At 38.5% G+C, this 24,309-nt stretch overlaps 1 long non-coding RNA gene across 1 annotated transcript; it reads right to left on the reverse strand.

Annotated features, from left to right (window-relative positions):
- Positions 1-79: 79 nt before the first annotated feature.
- Positions 80-1,959, reverse strand: LOC309502638. Its single transcript, XR_014207350.1, has 4 exons — positions 1,807-1,959; positions 935-1,056; positions 725-803; positions 80-491 (listed from the first exon to the last, which is right to left on the reverse strand). It is a non-coding gene; the product is annotated as an uncharacterized lncRNA (long non-coding RNA).
- Positions 1,960-24,309: the final 22,350 nt, after the last annotated feature.

A 24,309-nucleotide genomic window follows, 5' to 3' on the forward strand; every position in this document is an offset into this window, starting at 1 on the left:
ATCAATCAAACTTTTCAAAAAGTGGAGAGGGTGGGTCTTATCTAAAATTTGGAAAGATCCTCCACTATACCTTTAACAGTAGTGTATACTGATTGAAATTCATTTTCTTTCAAACATGCAATGAGCTAAAATTTTTAAGATGAAGGCAAAGCCACTTATTTTGTCATTTCAATGAGCATCAAACAACTGCAGCATGCTTGTTTGGATTCCTTGCTGGATGTTTATGAAACAGGAAGAAATCTAGTGGAAAGCTTTAGACAATAACATTACCTAATGTCTTGTATACTACATTTACATGTGTTCATCTGTGCTTTCTCCCTATCTGATGTGTGAGAGCCAAGTGTGGTAGGTACTGTAGGTGTGAAATTCTTATTCTATCACCACCTTCATGCATTTGATTCTCTCAGCCTTTCGGCCCTCCACTGTTATTTTTCTTCAGCTTGCGTGGATCCACCATGCCATCTGGATTTATAGTTCTGCCTGTGGAAAAACTGGCAAAAGAGGAAGAGTCAAAAATAGAGTCCTCCGACCTTCAGGCATACAAACCTGCAGAGAAAACATGTGCTCAGCTAATACATGCTATTATGTAGTTTCACTGGTCGTGACCTCAGCAATTTTGTAGTCATCATTGCACATCTTTACCGCGTTAATGCCATTCATTTTAGTCCATGTTGCTAAACTATTTGCAACAAAGGTGCATCCAAGTTAGCTTGAAGTGTCATACCTTAAAATCCTTTGCATTATTTAATATTTTCTTTGAGTGCAATTCAGTTTGACTTCATCTTGGCTTTAATGTTGCAAACCTAAGAGGAAAAAAACGAGACATTAAGCTCATTCACCATATATGCCACACAGGTATAATATCAGTTTTAATGCATATTCATGAGGCAGAAGGGCTCTTGACTTAGTGAGCACTTGTATGCTAATGCAGTACCTGACGGCCTCCTACATGTTAAACGCATTTTCATTTAATGGGCACCCTCCCTCTGCTCTCGACTGATGCTCGGACCCCAGTGTGAGAGTGCGGTCCATATCGGTCCACGTCCTGCAACACATCTAGTGAGAAAAGGAGAGGAGAGTTAATTAGTTATTTCATAAATCCAGCCATTCAATCAGTAATTCCCCATAACCTACTCTCAAATGAATAATCACTAACAAAGAAATGCTTAAGAGTCAGGGAAGTGAATTATCATCAGTATCAATAAAACAACTTAAAAATACATTACATACTGCATGCAATTCATGCTAACATAACTTCAACAACCCTTTTCTATGAGGTTGTTTTTTCAGGTAAAAAATAAAATAAAAATTAAGTTACTAAGTTAATATAATAGATAAACGAGGAAAGGATAGCATTTTAACGGTATAGAAAATGGTGTATACATGTTGCAACGATGTTTGAATATAATTTGATTACATATCTAAAAACTTGTCACGTGCACCTTTGGTCCAGTTCGATAAAATATCGATATAGACCAAATTTATAAGCATTAAAAATGTAGATATTTAACAACGAGTATTTAATTAAACTGCATAAGATTAAGCTGAACTGCATCAAGAGAAAATACTAACCTAATATTTGTCTGAAATAAGATATTTCAGCTTATACATTTAAAAGTAAAAATGCACAAAATGTGTTTGTAACTTAGAATATAATTTATTATAAATAATACACATTATCAAGTAGTTCATGATGGCCGAGGCATGATGGGGAACACGTGTTTCGTAGGCCAGAGCCTGAAAAGTATGGAAAACCAGAAGTCCAGATCCGTGTGCATAAAAGATGGTTGTTAAAGTTCAGATTACCTGCTATGCCGTCTTGGTGAGTCATTGTAGCGGACAGTAATTTCGGTCACTGATATTACAGGATTTGAAGATCCACTGCTTCAACCACCTCTGCTTCTTCTGGTATTTCTTCGGAAAGGGGGAGAAACCTCAAGACATCGGGGTTTAAAAGCGGCAGGAAATACATCATCACTCGCCTCGCTCCGCCCATCGATGGACATGTGCGCCCTCTGCAGGAGACTATACACTCATAATATACCAACATCATTAAAACATATTTGAGACTTGAAATTTGATTTGTCATTGTCGCTGATCAATTTGATCTGAAATTAATAAAAAAAAAAAAGTTTATAAAGAAGCTTATTTTAGTTCAGTTACTTTCCAACATTTTTCATTTAGTTTATTTTGATACGTATTAACAAAACTAAAACTAAAATAATGAATAAAAACTGCACATATTTCCATCAGTTAATTAACAGTGAATTAAAACTTCTGTAGAATGATTTATTTAAGTTATATCTAAGTATTAAAAAAACAATTGTGAGGTATTTGATGAAGCTTGAAAGCTTTGGGATGAGGAATAGCCTAATCAGAAAATTCCTAAACTAATTATTTATTTAATATCTATTGATCTATTTTAGACACATTTAGTGGAAAGCCATTGTAGGTTTTGCATTATATTTTTTAGACTAGACATTTTATCTTTCTTAAAAACCATGCAAAAATGGCCACTGTGGTTCACATCGCGCTTTGTAAATCTCAAAGCAGTTCAATCTCACACAATTCTCAATGGTAAATATAGCTATGTTTTAATCGCTTGCTTTTTATAAATGTAGCCACATGATGCTATAAAATGACAGGTTCCCAGTGTTAGTAGTCCTGCCTGTGCTCTCAGTTTCAGCAGGTGGTGCTATTCAACAAGCATATGGATTCAATTCAATCACCATTCAATCATATGGATAGACCTTATTCAGAGCAGCGCCATTACAGGTTTGATTATGAAAGCGAGGCTGGGAGGTATATGGACTGCTTCCGCTGTACAAAGCTGTATAAAGCTGCGCCGAGATCTTTTTGTCTACTGAAATTTCTTAGGTATATCATATCAGTATATCATCAGTAGGCTATATATTTCAATATATATCAGTAGCCTACAACAATGAAGATGTAGACTCACAGCCTCGCTTTCATTCCCGTTAAAAATCAAAGAGGATGCTGCTGTGAATAAGGTCTATAACTCAATGATAAGATAAGACAAGACAAGACACTCAGCCTCCAACTAATTAATGTTGATCATCAACCCCCGTAATACTGAAACAATTCACTAACTAGGGTAAACACAATCTAATCTAATGCTGAAAAACTGTGCTTAGGGGGCTTTTTGAGCACAGACAGATGATTAATGCTGCCTCTTTTTGTCTAATTAGTGTCTGGGCAAAATTAAGCCATTTGCAACCGATTTCATTCCCCCTCGGGATATAGATAAAGTAAACGGACCTTATTTTGTATTAAAAACCCCCGCTTTTCTGTTTTTATGCTAGGTATTGCCACGTGACTGTTGTTCATTGCCTGGTAACAGATAATAAAGCACTTGTACAGTATACACTAATATCCAGATGAGGGCAGTAGTGCGTTACTATCTGAACTTACAGAGAGTCTGAGAACAGCCACATTTTACACTTTCCTTAAAATATATAGATAGAAAGGCCATTTAAATTAGATCTTCACAAAGGAAGACTATAGCATGATAATTTAAAGTAGGCTATTATAATGTTTCAGCACCTGCTTTTTATCCGATAGGTTCTTTTCACTTATGATTTGCAATGTCCTGCAGCAGTGATGCTAACCGCTAACAATATGTGCCAGTTGTTAAAGGCACCTCACTGTACATCCACTTGAGAGATAACAAGAAAAAGCAATCAAATTCTCAAATTACCAACAACTTCGCATGTTCAGCTGACTGTCCAATTATCTGCCGGCCCTTGATACAACATGTGACGCAATTACAATAAAATGCTTACACTCTGGGCTGAAAATGACTGTCCTTCAATCAGTGTTGGATTGTGTGTCCTTAGAGATATGCAGCATATGCAGATGAGCTGCTTAAAGAGATGCATTGGGTCATAAATGCCCAGTGCAATTAAAGTCTTCAAACTGGGGATGAGACTCCGAGTGATTTATCAAAATGAGCCTCTTTCCAGTTTTTATCTGGGGCGTATAGGGAAAAGTCAATGTGTGAGACCTTTCATAAACGCTTATATGATGCAAACCAGTCAATATCCTGCTTAAAACTCAAATGTGCAATCTGTAGGCGGCTTAAAATCTTAACTCTTTGGGGAAAGCAATGGGCACATTCATGCAGATTTTGGGAAATGAACGTTTTTAAATATTAAAGGTTTCAAAGATTTACTTTGACCATATATTGGCTGTTCATGCATGCTGTCAGGTTATATTTATGGCAGTAATTTTACTGTGTTTAATTGGAATATGAATATTTTAATGTGTAGTTCATACCCTTAAGCTGTAAGAGACTGTCAGAAAATGGGATTTTAATCACAGAATTATAAAGTGCCCTTAGAAAGTGTAAGACTTTAAAATAATAGGATTTTGCGAGGTTCATTTTTGCATAGTTATACAAATATGAACTTGTGAAGGTTCATAAATCTGATGGGAACGGAGTGGACAATTAGATTTTCAATCAACAAAAAACAACTTTTACATTGAATATTTAACAATTTGAACATTTGACAATAAGGTTTTATTTGTTTACATTAGTAATGCATGCATTAATTAACCTGTGTGTGTGTGTGTATATATATAAATGCAAAATAGTGGCCCCAGACTTTTGGACCCCACTGTATCTATTAGCGTCATCCACGTATCATTAGTACACTGGAGACTTTGGCCACTCTCGTCTACTGGTTTTGACATAACTCATGTTGTTTTAATTCCTCAATGGTTAAGTCATATAGAGAATCAGGGTAGTCTGGGGCCGCAGTGCCTTTTTTGGGAATGTCATGTGAGAGCGCTGATGCCGTTTTGCCTGAAAATAAAGTTGGAGCTGTCTGGAAGTTGTGGAATGTGTAGCCGGCTCAGGGCCAGCGCTGTGTTTGGAGTCAGCCGGGCCGAATAGCAGAGGGTTCTCAGGGACACCCAGACAGGTACCGCTGATCTACATCCTTCTCCTCCCACCACATGCAATACGGAAAAACACTTCTAAGAATAGCTTTTATCACAGTTGAGCAATACTGTGAATCGAAACGCTTAGGTCCATCATCTGATGACAGCTCTTATTTTCTGCTGAAGGGAGGACATTGCTGCTGATGTTCATGTTGCAGGACCAGTGCTTTGATGCCCTTTGGCAAAGTGTCCACACTAATGGAGAAACAGTCGTCAGCGTCTCCCACTGGAATCTGAAAGGGAAATGAAACTTCTGTCATCATTTACTCCTCTTCATGTTACTCAAAACATGAAAACATTTTCTGAAACACAAGACGAAATAAGAAATCATATACATATTCAGTATATATACACTATATATACATAGGTCTCATATAATTTGTTTTATTTATTTCAATAACTGGAATGATTTTTAAACATAAAAGAGATATTGGCTTTTTTTAATACAATGAAAGTCAATGGGGATAATACAAGTACCAGTAGTCCTTTATGATATATTCCAAGTCTTCTGCAAAGCTTTATGTGAGGAAGAAAACAAATGATCTTGTTTGACAGCCATGCTCACCATTTATTATTATGGAAAACAGCAGCTTGGACATTTTTCTAGATATCTCCTTTTGTGTTCCACAGAGGAGAAAATTAATACTATAACTATACTAAAGTGAACTATCCCTTGTAGCTGCAAAGCACCTCACTTTATCTCCTTCTTCAAAACATGTCTTTAAAGACCATTTCCCCTTGCTCTGTAAACTGCCTAACATGTCTTACAGCAAATAAAAAGTCACCCATGCAGAAACAGACACTGTGCCTTACAAGCCAAATCCCAGAAGGACAATAACAGTTAATTCCTTTCATTATTTTATTCCCATTGCAGGGGGTTATAAATTTAACAAAGTCGTCTAGAAACTATCTCAGAATCTCCCAGGGCAGCCCTAAGGTTTAATGGAACGTGCATGATCTTATCTTTGGGAAGTGCCATTCAGTTATTGGAGGATGAGAAAGGAGTGGAACATTAGCCCATTATCATCACCACAGTGAATCTGTGTTTGGTGGGCATTAAAAAACTGCACTGCAATCAATGAAATAAATTCCAGCACTGTATCTTATGTAAAGGAGAAATAAACGTGCGGATGTCTAATGGTAGGCTAACATAGACGCTTTGTTTTCAGAGTGACAAAGTATGAAAGCTGTCCCTTGTGAAAAATAAGTACACTTTAGCATTATTTAATTATGAAAATAAGATACTTTTAAAGAATATATTTAAGGAATTAGGACTTAAGTACATCTTGATATTTCATAATTACTTATTTTGCCTTTGAAATGTGGTTAAAGTGTACTGATGCATGTACTAAGCATTTATATAAACTAAAATATACTTTAATATAATTTCTATTGAAACTTGTGTCATGTATTTAAATACACATAATTTGTCATTTCTAATTTTCACATTTGTAATGCAGTTGCTATTTGGTACATTTAAAATATATTCACTTTTAATTTAATACTGCATAACAGTACAGTTAAACTTATAATCAAGAGCTTTACATGAGCTTTATGTTAGTCAACACATCAAAATATGTGTACTTCTTTAAAGCACAACAAAAGATTATTAAAACATAATGATTTAAAATGGAATTTAAATCTTAATTTTAATCTAAACTTAACTTAAGTTGACATTATTAAAAAAGTGCTTTTTAAAAGTGAAGTACAATTACAATACAACACAAGTGCACATTCAAAACAATTAAGCACGTCTTTTTCTCACTTGTTCTCAGGGCGGGTTGTGGCAAATTGGAGAATATTTTATGATTTGACCTGTCAAATGAACATTATGAAATGCATAGTTTATTCTGATTCGGATGTTACATTTAAAGGTGTCGTATTGAGTGTACATTCTGAGTTAATACAGCAAGTTAGTCAGCACTCTAAATGTGTTGTTACTAAATGTGGCTATTTATTGAAAAATGGTGTCTTTTGTCATTGTTTGTCATTTTTTGTTGTTTGCGCTTCACATTGTGTTTGAGAAACCTCTTACCTACAGTATAGTAAAACATGGCTTACGTAAAATCGTCTAGTTATCCCCTGCTAAAAGCAGCCTTCTACATCAGTCATTCAAAAGTAGAGCAATTTTCCTTTTTCAAGCAATTATATTAGATGTTTACCAGTGCCCAATTTTTCAGAGGGCTCTTAAAATCATGAAAAATACTTATTTTGCCTGTCTACTGTCTTTGACGTCGCAGCTCAGGATAGTGAGATAGATTCTAATGAAGGACTTGTGACTGTGTGCGCAGTCACATGACTGCCGTGGAGTCCTGGAGGGTAAAACATCAAGAACTGCCACACAGGCCATTCGTTTCAAGCCACGAATTGATATAAAGCACCTGCAGTATTTAAATCAACAAAAACAGTGGTGTCATGATTATGTTCCATTCTGTTTGCTTTTATTTTTACATTCTGTTTCTGTTTCTCCACTTTCAGTTTCAGTTTCAGTTTCCTTGGTTACTGATTATGTCCTTGCTTGTTTCTATACTTATGTATTGCTGTCTCCTGTGTCTAGTTTAGTTCCCTTGTTTGTTATGTGTATTTATAGCCCTCAGATTGCAGTCCTAGTTTGTTGGTTATCGTCTTTGTTTTTTGTGGTTATGTTGACCATTATTAATCCTGTGATCTCCTATTTGTTCCTGGTTGGATTAAAAGAGTGTTTTTAGAACTGGCATGCCTTACACACACACCACTACCTTGACGCACCGCTCCTTCTGTGTGTTCTACCATATCAGCCTATCACGCTAGCGCAGAGTAGGTCCTCAAGGCACCTTTGATTTTTACCATCAAAATAAAACCTTTTGGCACCTTTTGACCATCTATCATTGTGGTACCTGCAAGGCAGAGGAGGAAAAGCTCATCAGCCCCTCATCTCCACGGATCCTGAGATGAAGCCCATGCCTGCCGCGGGACCAGAGCCCGATCCTGTGCCCGCCATGGACCCTGCGCTACAGCCAGCCACAGTGCCCGTCCCGGAACCAGAGGCCGCCACCATTACCGGCCCGAGGCCAGAGCCTACACCAGGTCCGTGCAGGAGGCGGTGCTTGTGGCCCAGTCCATCCCCAAGCCAGGAGCAGGCCACTACCTTATTGATTTGTGGTCTGCGAACCCAGGTCCTACCTTTGTCACCAACCTCGAATTTTCTCCTTGTCCGAGGTCCCTCTACTTGGATGACCTGGTTTTGCCCAGAGTCCTTCTTCCTCCACTGTCCCCATCCTCTCTGCTGATCCCCTCCAGCTCTCCAGCTCCGCCTTGGACTTCTCCACCAGCAGCTTGCCCTTGTGAGATGGATCCCATGGCTTCACCCCGGGCCTTCAAGCCCATGAAGCTTGTCAGCTCGTCGGCTTCGCCTTGGCTCTGTGCACCCTCGGCTCCACCGTGGTCCGTCCTCCCTTGGGCTCCACAGGGCTCCCTCGATCCCCCAGCTCTGCCTTGATCAATCACTGTCTTGGTTCCGGCGTGCACTTCTGTGCCTCCGGCACTGCCTCAGCCCTCCACCCCTTCGGCTCCACTGTGCTCCTTCTTCCCTCTTGCTCCACCTTGGTCCCTGCGGTGTTGACCTGGTCTTCCACAGGCCTTCCAAACCAGCGGCGTCACCCTGGGCCTTCTGCTCCGCCTGGGTGTCCACCTCGTCCTGCTCCACCTCAGTCAGTCGGTCCCGAGGTTTTCACCCAGACCATCCGCCAAGGCTCCACCTTGGCTCCTCCCTCTATCGGATGCGCCGTCGGTTCTTCCTCTGCTCATTCCACTTCCTCATTCCACTGTTGGACTATTATTTATGGAACGAGGAAGCTTTTTGCGCATTGTGTTCATATTCTGGATTAATTTGCTTGCCTGTTTATTAATAAGGTGTATACTGAATTTGGTCCTCCAATATCACCCTCTTATGCATTAAGTCACATTAATCATTTTCTATATAATGGTTTTCAATGGCAAAAAAGCTTAACGTATAATTTAATGCATACTGTGTTCATATTCTGGGTGCAATGCCTGTATATTATATGCATGGTCCATTGGGTGTATACTGAGTTTGGTCATTTAAAATCACTGTTTTAGTACATTAGAACTATACTTGGTAAAAATAACTGGTGGGCAGCGGAGGAAGCCTTTTTTTGCCATCCATGTGGGCATTTCTATAAGGATGTGATGTCATGTGAAATCCATGAATTGCGATGCCATTAGCCAGTCAGCATAGTCGTGATTTTACTGCAGCTCAATGATTGGCTGTCAAAAAAACTGAGTGCACATGAGCAAAGATGGCAAAATTCAAATAGACTGTGCCAGCCGAGCCACTGACATTGAGAATGCTATGAATACTACTACTTCTACTACTACAGCCTATAGCTTACGGCTTTATTAGTGAATTTCCGTTAACAATTATAACATCACGTCAGTAGAACGAAGGTTAAAACACGTTTAATAATGTTTTTGAAAGTATACAAATATATGAAAGTTTTAATTAGCTTCCCCCAGAAGTGATTTGGTTTGGGGAACCAAGTTTAAAAGGAAGAGCATTGAATTGTGAGTCTCTTTCAGTGCAGTATTATTACTGGCATTGCACAGAGTCTTTGATGTCCTTTATCTGTCACATCTGTGCCATATATCAGGGAACACGTGTGAATGAGACATAAACACACTAAATAAGAGCAGATTCAGTTTACAGCTGCACAATCGAAAAGATCAAACAATGCGCCCATCAGCAAGCTGGCAAAGGGGTCAAACTCCAGCAGCTGGAGGTGTATGTTTGCCAGGCTTAGTGTGATTGCATGTGTTTGGAAACACTTGTTAGCGATTTATGCGTGTACTGAGCATCATGTCAATTATCCATTGATATTGTCACCATTTTATGTATTTTATTTTTATGCAGAATCTCATTAGTTTCTAATTTAGCGAATATGGTGTGTTTGCTCCAAGCACATTAACAGAAGTGCTGTGAACATGGCATCAGAAACTTCAGCATCCCCGTAGCTGTACACCAGAGAGAGAGAAAGCACACATGTGGGTGTCATACACAGGCTGGAGTCTGGCTCACACTGAGCTATGCAACATGAGAAAGAGAGGAGTCCTGGAACATGGCAAAAATGATGTTTTCTCTTCATTAAATCCCTTGTTTTCTGTCGCATGGTGAAAGGACACGAAGCCGACCCAATTCCAGCCTCATTGCCGTGCCCTTTTGGATAGGGTTCAGATACTATAATGTCAGCTCTGTTGGCAAAGCTTCAATTTGCACAGTGTGACACAAGAGCAGGGCCTCACAAGAGCAGGGCCAAACTGTTCACTAACAACTTGCATTTAGACTGTATTCAGAGGCTTTCGTCAAAGTATTTAAAGAAGAATCAGAGGAGCTGTGACCATTGTGACCATTGTGACCATTGTGACCTTGAATACACTATGAATACATTTGTTTGAATCTGTTTATTAAGTGCTTTTAAGGCAAAACACTACAGGCAGGCAAAAGCGCTGTTTTTTCAGGCACTGGTCAAATTTGTGATTTTGTGCTTTTTGTCTTCTTTCAGACTAGTGGAAAAATTTATTTATGTTTATTTTATTACACTTTGGCCCGGTTTCACAAAAAGGGCTTAGATTAAGCCAGGATTAAGCCTTAGTTCAACATTTAAGTAGCTTTTATAAACCTGCCTTAAAAAAAACAAAAAAACAAAACATATTGAGACAAAACAATGGCAGTGACATATTTTAAGATATTTCCTTTACTGTTAAAACAGCTCAAACATGCATTTTAGTCTGGACCAGGCTTAAGCCTTTTCTGTGAAACCGGGGGATTATCTATTTGCGTCTGTAGATTTCCGTTACAATACATCTCTTATTTTATCAAGAGGAGTTTTTAAAAAAAAAAATGTTTTTATGCACTGAGCCAAATCACTGTAGCACTTACACACACCAAACTTTAAAGTTTTATTCTGATCTATTCAGAAGGTTTTAAGTTTTTTCTGTAAAAATTCTGGCTGTTGACGGTATTTTCTGATTTTATTGAGTAACACAATGAAATATCCAAAAATCCCCTCTGTAAAAAACAATGAATTTTGAACCTGGCCATTGTTTAGATTTTTGATCTGAAAATGTATGCAAATTAGTATATTTGTATATTATTTGCATATTTCAACATAGCATTTCAGAAAACAGAAAACTTTGAATACAAATCAAGTTTACACTTGTTTATTCATTTTATTGCCCCTTACCCAGTATGCAATTGTTGCAAGTGCTATTATTTATATTCTTAGTAACACATATGTTCTTTCCAAATAATAATATTTGAAAAGTTAACCACACTTGTGGACACATTACTTACATGTACAGAACATTACTTTAGACACCATGTATTTAAAACGTTATTATGAACCAATGTTAAATCATCATGTTATGGTGACATGTGGCATTATCTGAAATTCTTGTCCTTGTGAGGACACTTTTTGCTCCCCATGAGGAAAACAGGAAAACTAAATCATACTAATTGATGTTTTTTGAAAATGTAAAAATGCAGAAAGTTTTGTTTGTAGGTTCAGGGTTAGGGAATAGAATATACAGTTTTTACTGTGCATTATGTCTATGGAAAGTCTTGTGTGTGTGTGCGCGCATGTGTGCGTGCGTGCTTGTGTGTGCGTGTGCGTGTGTGTGTGAGAGTGTGTGATAGTGTGTGTGAGTGTGTGATAGTGTGTAATCAAATCCACTTAAAAGACATAAGATGGAAACTCAATTAGCTTTGCCCCTTGTGGTCGCACTGAGGATCTACTTCTAATCAGAAAAATCCAGAGATGTTATAAAAGAAGAACACTGAAGTGTTTTCCGTTACTTCAGTGTTGTGCTTCACGGTAGACTGGCATAAACATATCTTCTATTTTATTAATCATCCTGTTTTTCCGTTCAGCAGCTGTGGGTCACAGATGGATGCAGCATGGACACATCTGTAGCTGAGCTAAGTTTCTCTGAAATAAATAAACATTTCTTCCAGAGATGTTTCCAAGCAGTGATTATTAACCAAGTGTGCACGTAAAAGGGAAATCTGAAAGATTGCTGTTTTTGCTTTGTTACCCCTAAAATATGAATATGCTATTAAAATATTTGGGTGGCCAAGAGATTAATATACATAAAAACAATTGATCATCTGTTTTTTTTTTTTTAAATAACAACACAATGGGTTAAATATATAAATAAATAAGACATAATGATGATGGTGAGGGTGATGATGATGATGATGAAAATAATAATTTGTGTTTTGTCCATGGCTGACAGTTGTAGCAGAATACACACACAGGGAATTTATTTATTTATTTATTTACTTACTTATGTATGTGTGTATCTATTCATTTAGTAACTATTTATTTGTTTGTTTGAAAATATGCTAGTGAGTCCAAGTCTGTTTAATTAAAACAATGAACCACTGTAATGACCATTTTAATAACATCAGTGAAAATGCAAAGTGACATCAAGAGTAATTTCAGCTAAAAGAAACACTTCTGTTGTCAAGTACTTGAGGACACCTTGTTTCAGAGTTTAACTTGCTAAACTTGTCTTTTGTTCATTGGACATAGTATCTGAGATCTGTAATGGCAGCATATTAGCCAGTCTTTTACTGTACTGTCCATGTGTGAATGAGGTCATCAGCAGGAGCTGGCATTCTGTGCTAGTCCTTCAGCCTCCACAGTAGCTGGCAACACAATGTACAGACTCACAAAAAGAAGTGCGAGAGAGAAAGGAAAAGGAATTCTTGATAAGCCTTGAGCACAGAGGAAGGCATGATGGAGAATGCCGGCTATGCGGAGCATTCACAACAATGTGTAGTGTCACTGGAAGGGCCCCACAAAAGCGCTGTTCTCTCAGCTGTCAAAGACGCCATTGTGGCATGAGCCGAACAGAACCAACCCGCCAAGAGTCTTTATCACCAACACATTCCACTCATGCTGCCCCCTGATGCACAAGAGAGTACATTCCCCTCCATTCACCCTCTCCTCGAGTGGGGCCGATCTCTCTCGGCCCTTCTTTATTACACCTGTCTCCAGCTGTCGTGCAAGAAACGGGACGGACGCTGCCGGAAAGCGGCGGGTCCTGGGTGTTGCAAAGAGCGCTCAGCACCTGAACAGAGTTGCGCTCTCTCAAAGTCCCATGACAGTTGATGTGTCCTGAAGGAATGACGCCTCCCGGGGCACGGTGTCAGTCAAGCGTGGGAAGCACCAGTCGACGCGCGCACGCCACCCAAAAGCCGCACCGCAGCTAAGATTGTAATCTCTTTGAGGAAAAAGTGGGATAACAAGGGCTTTAGCCTGCTTATCCCTCTCATGCTTCAAAGCAAGGATGTGTCGCTCAGCAGAGAGGAGCTCCTAACAGGATAAGACATCTCAATCCTTCGGGGAAGTGATACAAATTGGGAGCTAATTCCATTGTCCTGTATTCACCCAGGCATTGTCTTGCCAACCAGCTTCAGTCCTCGACAGCAACAGGGTTGCTCTCTCAGGGTCCTGGCAGGTTTGCTTGTTTAGGGCTTGGCCTACCCACTGAGAGCTTGTTCCTTGCTTGCCCAACCTGCTGGGTTGGGGTAGGGTCTGGATCAGATTCCCTGCCGGGCTTGTCTTAGAGTGAGCGACAGGAGCCCCGGCCCAGCTCTACACACACCCACCTCCTCAACTCAACTTCCTCTGGGCTCCTAGAGCAACTGATTGACACTTGTTTAAAGGAGCCTGGCTTCACGAAGACATTTGACATATGTGAGATGCCTCCTTCCTGTCATGTCTTCCCTCCCCTGGCTCTCCTGACTGTGTTAATGGGTGCAGGTGGCAGCATGGGTTATGAAGTGAGTAAATATCAGTGCAGAATGAACGAGGTGGCGAACAAGGGTGACCACATCAGGGCTGCGTTTCCCAAAATCATTGTAAGTATAAGTAGATCGTAGAGACCACTGGTGCCAATGGTTTCTATGATCTCCTTATGGCTTTCAGTGCTTTTTGGGAAAAATAACACAGGAATATATTAATTTCCACTTATGCATTTGGCTGACACTGTTATTTAAAGTGATTTGCATCGCATTGAAGGTGTAAGTTAAAGCACTCCCTGACCCTGGGAGTCAAACCCATTATCATGGCATTACAAGCGCAATGCTCTACTGTTTGAGCTACAGGAACGAACAACTCCTCTTTTGGAAGACTCTGAAAAAAGTAGGCGTTTAAGCCTGAATCAGGAATAGAGGAAGGATTACTTAACAAGATCCATCCATTCTTCAAAACCACTTAGAGTGCTGCAGTGATTTCTGTAGGCCAATTTGGAGGTTAGCATTACCCTGGTGCTCTCAAATAGGATCTTTCCATTAGTTTTTGGATTATTGCAGGAAATAGGCTCTGTGACCAACAAAAGTTATCGATTCTTACATGTTTAGTTCGTTATGATAATCTTCACAAATGAACACAACTGTCGGCAGAAGTAAAAAGCTAAATGTAGGCTGTAAACTACAACGTATTTTCAATTTGTATTTTCCCTGAAAGTTTGAGTTAGAATAGTTTGCAAGAGCACAATCATAAACACAATGAGGTTGTAACAAGCAGACCACTAAGTAGATGAGTTTTCCTGTTTGTTGTCCATTTCATGTCCCTAAAAATCTCTGTAGTCCCATTTAGCCACTTGTTAGCAACCACCATTATAAAGACGAGTTAAGGCTTTAAAAAAAAATCATGAGGAGGTATTACTGATGTATTTAATGTCATTGAATAAAAGATAATACTATCTTAAGCTTGTGTTACTGTAATCACCTTATTTCATGCATTTAGCCAAAAACCAATTAAAAAACGATTGATTTCAGTGCTAAAATGCTAACTCGTTTCCGGGGTTTGGCCTACAAAATATGTCATCCCTGCAACACTCTATAGGGTCGCGGGGATCCTGGAGCTTCTTCCAGAGTCTTGGTCCGAAGTATATCAGAACTGATGAACAGCACAGGCAGTAGATGCTGTGCATTATTAAATTGCAAAGTTGAATGGCTAAGGGCCGGTCCAGTTGATGAGCCTAATTGGGGACAAGACAGGATTTTGACGGATCGCTTCCTGCATGAACCTTAGCGTCTGTTCTAACTCAGTTAGTTGACAATGGCCGTGTTTGTAGGGATAGGGTGGAGTGTGGGACCACTGTGGGAGTGCATTGGCAGTTTGTAGATTTAGGCTGATTCGGATCTACAGGGGGCCGTCAGAAACCAGCAGGTCAATGACAAGGGGAGGAAAAGAGCACCCCCCACCCAACACAACACTGACACAGACATTGTATCTTTCCGTCATTATTAAAGGAATAGTTCGAATGAAAATTCTGACTTCATTTGCTTACCTTAATGTCATTCCAAACCTCTATGACTGTCTTTTTCCAGCACAAGTAATATTGTATTCTACTTTTTATGGTGTTTTTATGAAGAATGTGACACAATATCATTTAACAAGTGGCCATTGTAAGGGTTTATTATGCTTTTGTTTAATATTCAACATAGTGAAATGTGAGCAGTGTCGACTTATTCCAGTAAAACTGTCCATCAACAGGTGAAGCAATTTATGATAGCCTAGTTCATGTCATTGCCATATGAATGAGATATGCAATGCCGGACTACATTTATTTGTCATGCTGCTTGTGCCTTAAAGCTGCTCTAATCCAGTATGGCCTGGGCAACGGTCTCAGCCTCTTTCCCTTGGAGGTCTTAAGGAAGCTAGTGATGAATGACTGGGCTACATATTACAGGCCAATGATGAATGACTGGCCTGCATATTACAGTGGAGCTCTGGCTGGTGAACTCTTCCCTATTACCTGCGTTGAGTCATTGCCTGTGTTTGTTTGGTTTATGTGAGAGACTGCAATGTCAGAGTCAATGCAGCATTCCTCTGTCTGCTACATACCTCAGTGCTGCTCAGCCACGACCTCTAAGTGATTTCAGATGCCTGTCTGGTACTCCTGTCTGTCCTAAACTCCCATGTCAAGTACCATCTTAAGTTTAACATGGCTTTTATTTTATGGCGTTTTCCTGTTGTGCACAGCGCCTTCTATTTAGACCATCAATTATCAGTCCGAATGTGAGTAAAATTGCTTTGGTGAGTAGATAAAATGGATTGACTTGCCTGTAGTTGACAGTTAGTTTAAAGGAGCAGCATCAATAGGGTACCTGGTTTAAGTAAGAACAAAATTCAGACACTTTCTGATGTAAGCGGTGTACATGATTCAAATCATAGACATACAAACTGTCTAATAACGAAAACATCCGTCAACATCAAAAACATTTTCTCCATGAGGTAACACGTATATGTGAAATACTCATTACATTGGGCCAGTGCCATTGCTTAAAATGATTGGCCCCTAAACAAATGTTTTATTGGAGGGCCCTCCATCCCCAATGAGCGGACCACCTCGGTGAGCCAAGTAACGGCTTTGATTAAAGGGTTCGTTCACCCAAAAATTTTCATTCTTTCAATTCATTACTCACCCTCATGTCGTTTAACACAACTGATGTGTGTTGATGAATGTTTATATGTGAATAAAAGCCTAAATTAAATCTGTTCATCATATAAAGCAATCGAGTCTCTTCAGAAAATTTGGACTAAACCAATTCATATGGATTAGTTTTATCTCTTTATGAACTTTCTAAAGCATCAAAAGTGGTAGTTGTATAGCTGTCAATGGAGGGACAGAAATCTCTCATATTTCATCAAAAAGATCTTCATTTGTGTTCCGAAGATGTACGAAAGTCTTATGGGGTTGGAACGACATGAGGGTGAGTAATCGATGACAGAATTTTCATTTTTGGGTGAACTATCCCTTTAAGCTGCCAAAATATATATACGTAACAAAATTACAGTTGGATTTAACAATTTTACAATTGTACCTAAATAATTGACGACGGACACACCCAAGGTTTTTCAATAATTCACTTGCCCGGAGTAAATTATTCTGCTTATACTATGGTTACCACACCTCATAACATTGTTCAGATGATGTATTTTAAGACATTGGTCAAGTTTTTGTCATTAAAACGCTCTTGTGTGTAGAACTAATTTCTTACGCATCTCATCCCAAGCCTCTGTTGTTAATTCCAAACTTTAGCCATGCGTATCCCTGAAAATAATTGCACACCTCAGAACGTTCGTAAACCAATCAGATTCAAGCATTCAACAGCCCCATAGTATAAGATGCTGTGAGTGACCTGTGCTGTTTGTCACAGATATAGAAGGAAAAATAATCCCATTGTCATAAATAAAACAAAACAAATGTTTTTGATATTTAAATGTTCCAAATTCTCCCTCAGTTAATTTTGGACACGGTCTACTCTACAGTATCATTTATATCTCACCAGCATGACAGTTGTTTTTCCTTTTTAGCCAACAATGTAATTGGCACTTGTAAGTAGATTTTAAATACATGGTGGTGTTGTGAATTTACATTCCCCTGAGTTTGTTTACTTTGCTGCGGTGGTTGTTGAGGGCCGGTTTAGGCCTCGGAGAACACAGTGATCTCATTGTGAGCATGAGAAGCCCGTGGCCCGGCACTGTGATTGAAAAGCGCAACATGCCAAACAGATGTAGGGGCTGCACTCTTGCTGAGCCCACTCTGCCCGTTGCCAAGCGCCTGAACCCTAGAAACAGGTGGAGGGTGCCTACTAATCTCTTATTAAAGAGGAGAAATATTTTAGCTATGCATATGCTCCGCTCTGTTATTCTAGCCTTTGGCTGAGCACTGCCTTTCATTACCTAACAGCCAGGGCTCACAGGCTCAGTTAAGTGCCTCTGGCTAAGAGGGAAAACAGACCAGAGAAAAGTCATGTAGTGCTTCTCCCATGGTAAATCACGCTCCCATGGAAAATTGGTAATTTGAAAAATGAAGTAAATTTTACCCAGCACAGCTCACATATCGATGACATGTCATTCAGAGAAAAGCAAACCCTATGCTACCTGATTAGCCATGTTGTGTAAAGGAGCATTTATCTCAGTGCCTACAGAACGCAACAGTGTCCGTCCACTTTTTCAGCGGCCTTTGGTTCTGGAATTATTTTCCCCCTGTCGTTTTTTTCACATAGGGATTTTTAAAGGGTCTGAATGAACTAAACTAACCAGCAACAAGGTAAATCACAGCATTACACACTTTGATTTGAAGCAAAAGAGCATTTGAAAAATTGTCTTGACAAGTGTACAAGACTGTCTTAACGACTCTAATGAGGAAAATAACCACAATCCCATGAGGCATTGCGAACAACATTGATGGAGAAATATAAAACTATTGATTTAAAGATGTTGATTATATATATAAATAATGTATTTTTTGTTTATTGCAATATATACATATATTTACAAATATTTAAATAGTTGCTTTTGGTGATATTTGCTTGTCACATTTCTGGAGATTACTCTGCAGAATCATGTAATTAATGTAGTTTTTCTTCCACTGTAAAAAAAAAAAGAAAGAAAAAAAGTTTAAATAATGCAGGCTGATGGCTTCAGTAAAAGCATAGACCATTAATGATTAACAACCACAGTAGTCTTTAAAGTCTTTAAAGGTGTATCATTAAAATTCCCCTATGAAGAAAACAAATGGGATTTTTACTTCCAAAGCCCTTAAAGCATCCCCTCAGTCTTAAAGGAGTAGTTCTCCTAAAAATCTTTATATGTGTTCCACTGAAGAAAGTCTGTGGTTAACAGGGCTATTGTTACTAGACAAACCTTGAGCCCTTGGAGCACGCATGAAGCAAAGATGCCGATTTCAGATTCTGTAAATAACTGCAATTAGGGGAATGCTAACAGATAGCTTTCTCCATGTTAGTAGAAGTCCTGCATTCAGCCCAGTCAGGCTGCTCAAACAAACAGATTGCAATTTGCATTGTTGCCACTAGTAGCACAGAAATGACACACATTTAAAAACAGAGAGATTGAACTGACCCAGCAGTGGAGTGAAGATAGAGTGATTGAGATGATAAACCTGTTGAAGAATCAGACTTCCACCTGCTCACTTCATCCATCAGCAGAAAGTTTAGACATGAGCAAAGGAAACAGAGGTGCTAGACTATGAACGGGAGAAGGCCTCCTAATGAATGTCTTCCCCTCGTCAGATGACCGTGAGTCTCAGTGATTAGCACCACTAATGAAAATGTTTGGTCTTCAGCTCTTGGGAGGAAAGAGGAATCCCTCTCTTAAAGCTTATAAGCACTGACCATGCCCTGACCAAATTCTCTATCTGGCTGGAGGCCAGAGCTCAGATATTTGAATAACTCTGGCTGTGTGTCTGTATCCAAATTAGACACCACAGCCTTGCAGACTGGCTCTTCGTGGAGGGAACTGGAATGTTTATAACTGAGTTTTGCAGGAGGAAACTTTGTATTGGACTCTAGAGCCCTACTCAGATTTCCAACATAGCATTCACACTTGTGACAAGGATAAGATGGATATGATTTGGAATAACATGTTTGGGACTGGGCAGGCATTTTAAATTTACTTAGAATGAGCAAGAAATAAATATTTTTTGGGGAAAGACTGATTCACTATGCATTTCCAAAGTATGGATTTTTATTTGGTTGAAGGTGTATCATAGATCACGAGGAGTCTAAATATTTCTTGATTTATTGAGGTAAAAGAGCTTGACATACAATAATAATATACTGTGACTTTCAGAAGTCAAATCTTTACAATAAAAACGAGCATTTATTTGAACTAATTGTAACTTTCTGATGTCCGATGAATAGATTTGAATTTATGACAAATGTAAACTTCACTAATGCCTTTAGAGCAGTATAGACGGTATTATTCATAAACACCAGAAAAACGAATAAAAAAGTGTATGTAGAAATGTGTGGCGTTTCTGGCCCTGTATCTACTGCTCTGAATATTCTTTGGAAGGATCCTGACATTAGAAATAAGCAATTAAACCAGTTTGAGCTGCACATTTACTCATTTGACATTCATCCAGAAAAACTTAGATTGGATTTTACATTTACATTTATTCATTTAGCTGACGCTTATATCCGAAGCGACTTACAATTGCTATATATGTCAGAGGTCGCACGCCTCTGGAGCAACTAGGGGTTAAGTGTCTTGCTCAGGGACACATTGGTGTCTCACAGTGGATTCGAACCCGGGTCTCTCACACCAAAGGCATGTGTCTTATCCATTGCGCCACCACCACCCCCTTATCAGTGCATTTTGCATCAGTGGATTTTATCAGTGCATTCCCTCAAAATCGAACCCATGACCTTGGCATTGCTAGCACCATGCTCTACCGTTTAAGCAACAGAAACTCATTTCAGCACAGGTTGTTTTGTGAATATGTAAAAATGTAGTTCAGGCTGTTATTGAAGGATGGGGCTTTTACAACTAAAGTATGACTTTTTGTAGTACTAAGATATTGTACTAACATTATTAGTGTACTTTAAGGTGAAATAATATGATATGAACCTATAAAATGTGGCGCTTCTTGTGTTTACACTGAATTGATTCGGACCATTTAAAGTGTTGTTCATTCTGAACAATAGTATTGTCACCATAACATGCAAGTTAGGAAGTGTCCCAAAGGAAGGGAATGAGAATAGTGTTTTCTGTGTCCTGGTGAGAATGCCGAAAGTGAGGGGTGGGGAACCTGTCTGAAGCCTGATACCTCCTTCAGACTCCCTCATACTCTTCTTTTCATCATGTTCCTCTTGTGTTCAAGTTGGGTCACAGCTGCCAGGTCTGTGAGTTAATTATTTCACTAAATGTAGCCAGTGTGTTTTCTAAATGTACTCTTATTGGTCTTAATATACTTGAGATAAAACGAATCATTGTACAAGATAAAAAATATCAATTTTCTCATCTGTCTTTGAACGTCCAAGATTATAAGATTTGTAGTCCTAAATGAGATCTTATTTAGACTGGGGTCAGGATGGTTACTGGCACGAGGTCGGGATGACATCACAGCAATAGCAAACCACAACCATCCAACGATCCAATCAATTCCTGATGGACAAAATCATCTGTTCTCGAGAAGCCGGTTCATATGGTGGTCAAGAGAGCTCAACGCGCTGCAACTGAAGAAAACACATGCAAATAATAAAAACACAAGCAAATTAAGAAAACATCATCTTCAGTTTGACAACACGTGCTGCAAATACGCAACCAAATACAGAAACACGGTGCAAATACTCTCAACGCACATTTGATCAGAAATAAATCACCTTACAGGTCATCGACAACACCCCTGACAAGTAGATATTGAACAATAAGCGGTCCCAGCCAGGTTCGTCACTTCTTGGGGTCCCCTTGAAACATTTATCTCTCTGTCCTTCTGTCTCATTTAAAAACGTTTCTTTTTAACCTAGCTTTTAGTTAAGTGTATTGTACATTCATTGTAGATATAATTTACTCTCTTTTAGTTTTCATTATTTTAATTCTTTCTACACTGACCTCACTATACTGTTATGTGAGGGGGTATGTCCAAGAGTGTGTGGTTTTACCTTTACAGTATATATGCCTTTATACATGAATGTCTTATTGTTTTTAGTTAACTGTGAAGCACTTTGAGCAACAACGTTGCTATTAAATGTGCTATATAAATACTGTAAATAACTGTTGAAAGTTGAAAAGCTGTGCTATTTGCAGCATGTTTCTGTATTTGGTTGTGTTGTGAGTATTTGCAATGTTTCTGTATTTGGTTGATTTTTGAGTATTTGCAGTGTTTCTGTATTTGGTTGAGTTGTGAGTATTTGCAGTGTTTCTGTATTTGGTTGAGTTGTGAGTATTTGCAGTGTTTCTGTATTTGGTTGTGTTGTGAGTATTTGCAGTGTTTCTGTATTTGGTTGTGTTGTGAGTATTTGCAGTGTTTCTGTATTTGGTTGATTTTTGAGTATTTGCAGTGTTTCTGTATTTGGTTGAGTTGTGAGTATTTGCAGTGTTTCTGTATTTGGTTGATTTTTGAGTATTTGCAGCATGTTTCTGTATTTGGTTGAGTTGTGAGTATTTGTAGCATGTTTCTGTATTTTGGTTGAGTTGTGAGTATTTGCAGTGTTTCTGTATTTGTTTGATTTTTGAGTATTTGCAGCGCATTTCTGTATTTGGTTGAGTTGTGAGTATTTGCAGTGAGTTTCTGTATTTGGTTGAGTTGTGAGTAATTGCAACGTGTTTCTGTATTTGTTTGCATTGTGAGTATTTGCAGCACATTTGTTGTTAATCTGATGATGTTTTCTTAATTTGCTGGTGTTTTTTCTATTCGCATGTGTTTTCTTCAGTTGCAGCGCATTGAGCTCACAGCCATCATCGTAGGTTCACTCGGATATATGTCACAATAGAGAAGACGATCGCAACTTCCGTTTCATGCCAACTTTAAATAATCGACCTGGATAGAAGAGTAGACTAGTACAATGCAAGTAAGCTACCTGATAACAGTCATTTTGAGACATAAAGCGACATAGGCTTATATTCAATGTAGCTAAGTATAAAAGTTATAAATGCGGGATATTTCATTAAAATGTCCTAGCTGTCTGGGTGATCATGTACTGCACCATCATGGTTGGGATCCAAGAAAAAATATTGGAACCGATTGACGTTTGGTTTCGTTAACTGTCCTTGCACATGTCTTAATCAGCAGGTGCAAGCAACATACCATACTAAACTACTCTGATAGAGTTTTCATAGCATTTCTTTATTTACGAATCTACAGCGCGTGATATTTCCCCATAAAGATTCCACTGGTCATGGCAATCACAGTGCCTACACAATGATACAACAAATACTAACCCCTAACTGTACTCTACACCCTACTTAAACCAATGGAACTGGCTACAGTGTGGGATTTGTGCTGAACTAGTTTAGGGGAAAACGTCAGCCATTTTCAGCGTGAAACAGACAGTGCATCCATTGTTGCCCAATTCCCAAACAAATTACTCTTACAAGTCAGTTATTTTAATGAATCAAAAACGTACAGTGCAATCAGCTAGTCTGATTTCCAATGACTCGAATGACTAATGAGTAACCACTATTATTAGATATGCATCCAAGACTCTTTTGACCCCTCTTTATATTTTGGTATATACTGTAAGTCATGCATTTCAACACAGACTGTTGGATCTATTGTTGACATTTTAAATGCAGTATAGATGTACCATGTTCATTTAGTTTTTGCATATTAAATATAGTACAGCTACTATCTGGTGTTAAATATTTGATAGCATAATTATGTTTTTATTGCGCAGTGTGTATAGGGAGGAAACTAAAGTGTCATTAAGTGTGAGGTATGCACTCTCATTACACTGTGGGTGGGCATGTGCTCTGCTGGTGGACTGAACAGAAATGTTGATGGGATATTCCTAAAGGCTGATTTTAAACACTCATCAGTGTCGACTTAAGCCCATGTATTACATCTGTGTTTCACTTTGATTTACTGCCACGACAGCTGCCAACGTTTCCGCAGACCACATGTTCACACCACTAATTTAACAGTGCTGTGCAAATATGCCTTTTCTGCTTGCACATGCCACATGTATGCAATCCTAATGCATTTGAATAGGTGGATCCCAACCCTAAACAGGTAGCTTTCAGACCCCTCTGTACATGTGTATTATTGTAAGTGACCTACAAGTCCAGAAGTATGTATACACTACTGATGCTCTTGAAAGAACCAAGGGTGCATTTATTTGACCAAAAAATACAGTAATATTGATAATGGTTCTGATATTGAATTAAAATGATAAATATTATTACAATTTAAAATAACTGTTTGCTACTTGAAAATATTTTAATATGTCATTTATTCCTGTAATGGCAGTTGGATGGTATAACAGTTTCCACAAAAATATTAAGCAGTGAAAACCTTCAACATTGATAATAACAATAAATGTTTCTTGAGCAGTAATCATCATTTCTGTAAGATCATGTGACACTGAAGACTGGAGTAATGATGCTCAAAATAAAGCTTTGCATCACAGGTATAAATTGCATTTTCAAATATTTTCAAATGAAAAACAGATAATTAAGATTGTATTATTTCACAGTTTAACTGTTTTACTGTATTTTTGATCATAAGGGACTTTTTTCAAAAAAAAAGTACAAAAAAAGAAAAAAACATTTTATTCCAAACTTTTGACCAGTAGTGTACCTGGTCACATGTGTGTACAAAAGAAATATGTGATGAATTTCATACCGCAACATTTTTATGAATATCTTTTACAAATTCTTGTAAAATGGCAAATTTCATAAAGAACCAGAGCTGTATTAATCATATGGTTTGCTCTGCGCAGTGTTGGGAAAAGTTACTTTTAAAAGTAATGCATTACAATATTGCTTTACTCCCTAAAAAGTAACTAATTTCGGAAAAAAACGTCCA

The sequence above is a fragment of the Leuciscus leuciscus genome (genome assembly GCF_965113295.1).
Source record: "Leuciscus leuciscus genome assembly, chromosome: 7".
NCBI lineage: Eukaryota > Metazoa > Chordata > Actinopteri > Cypriniformes > Leuciscidae > Leuciscus > Leuciscus leuciscus.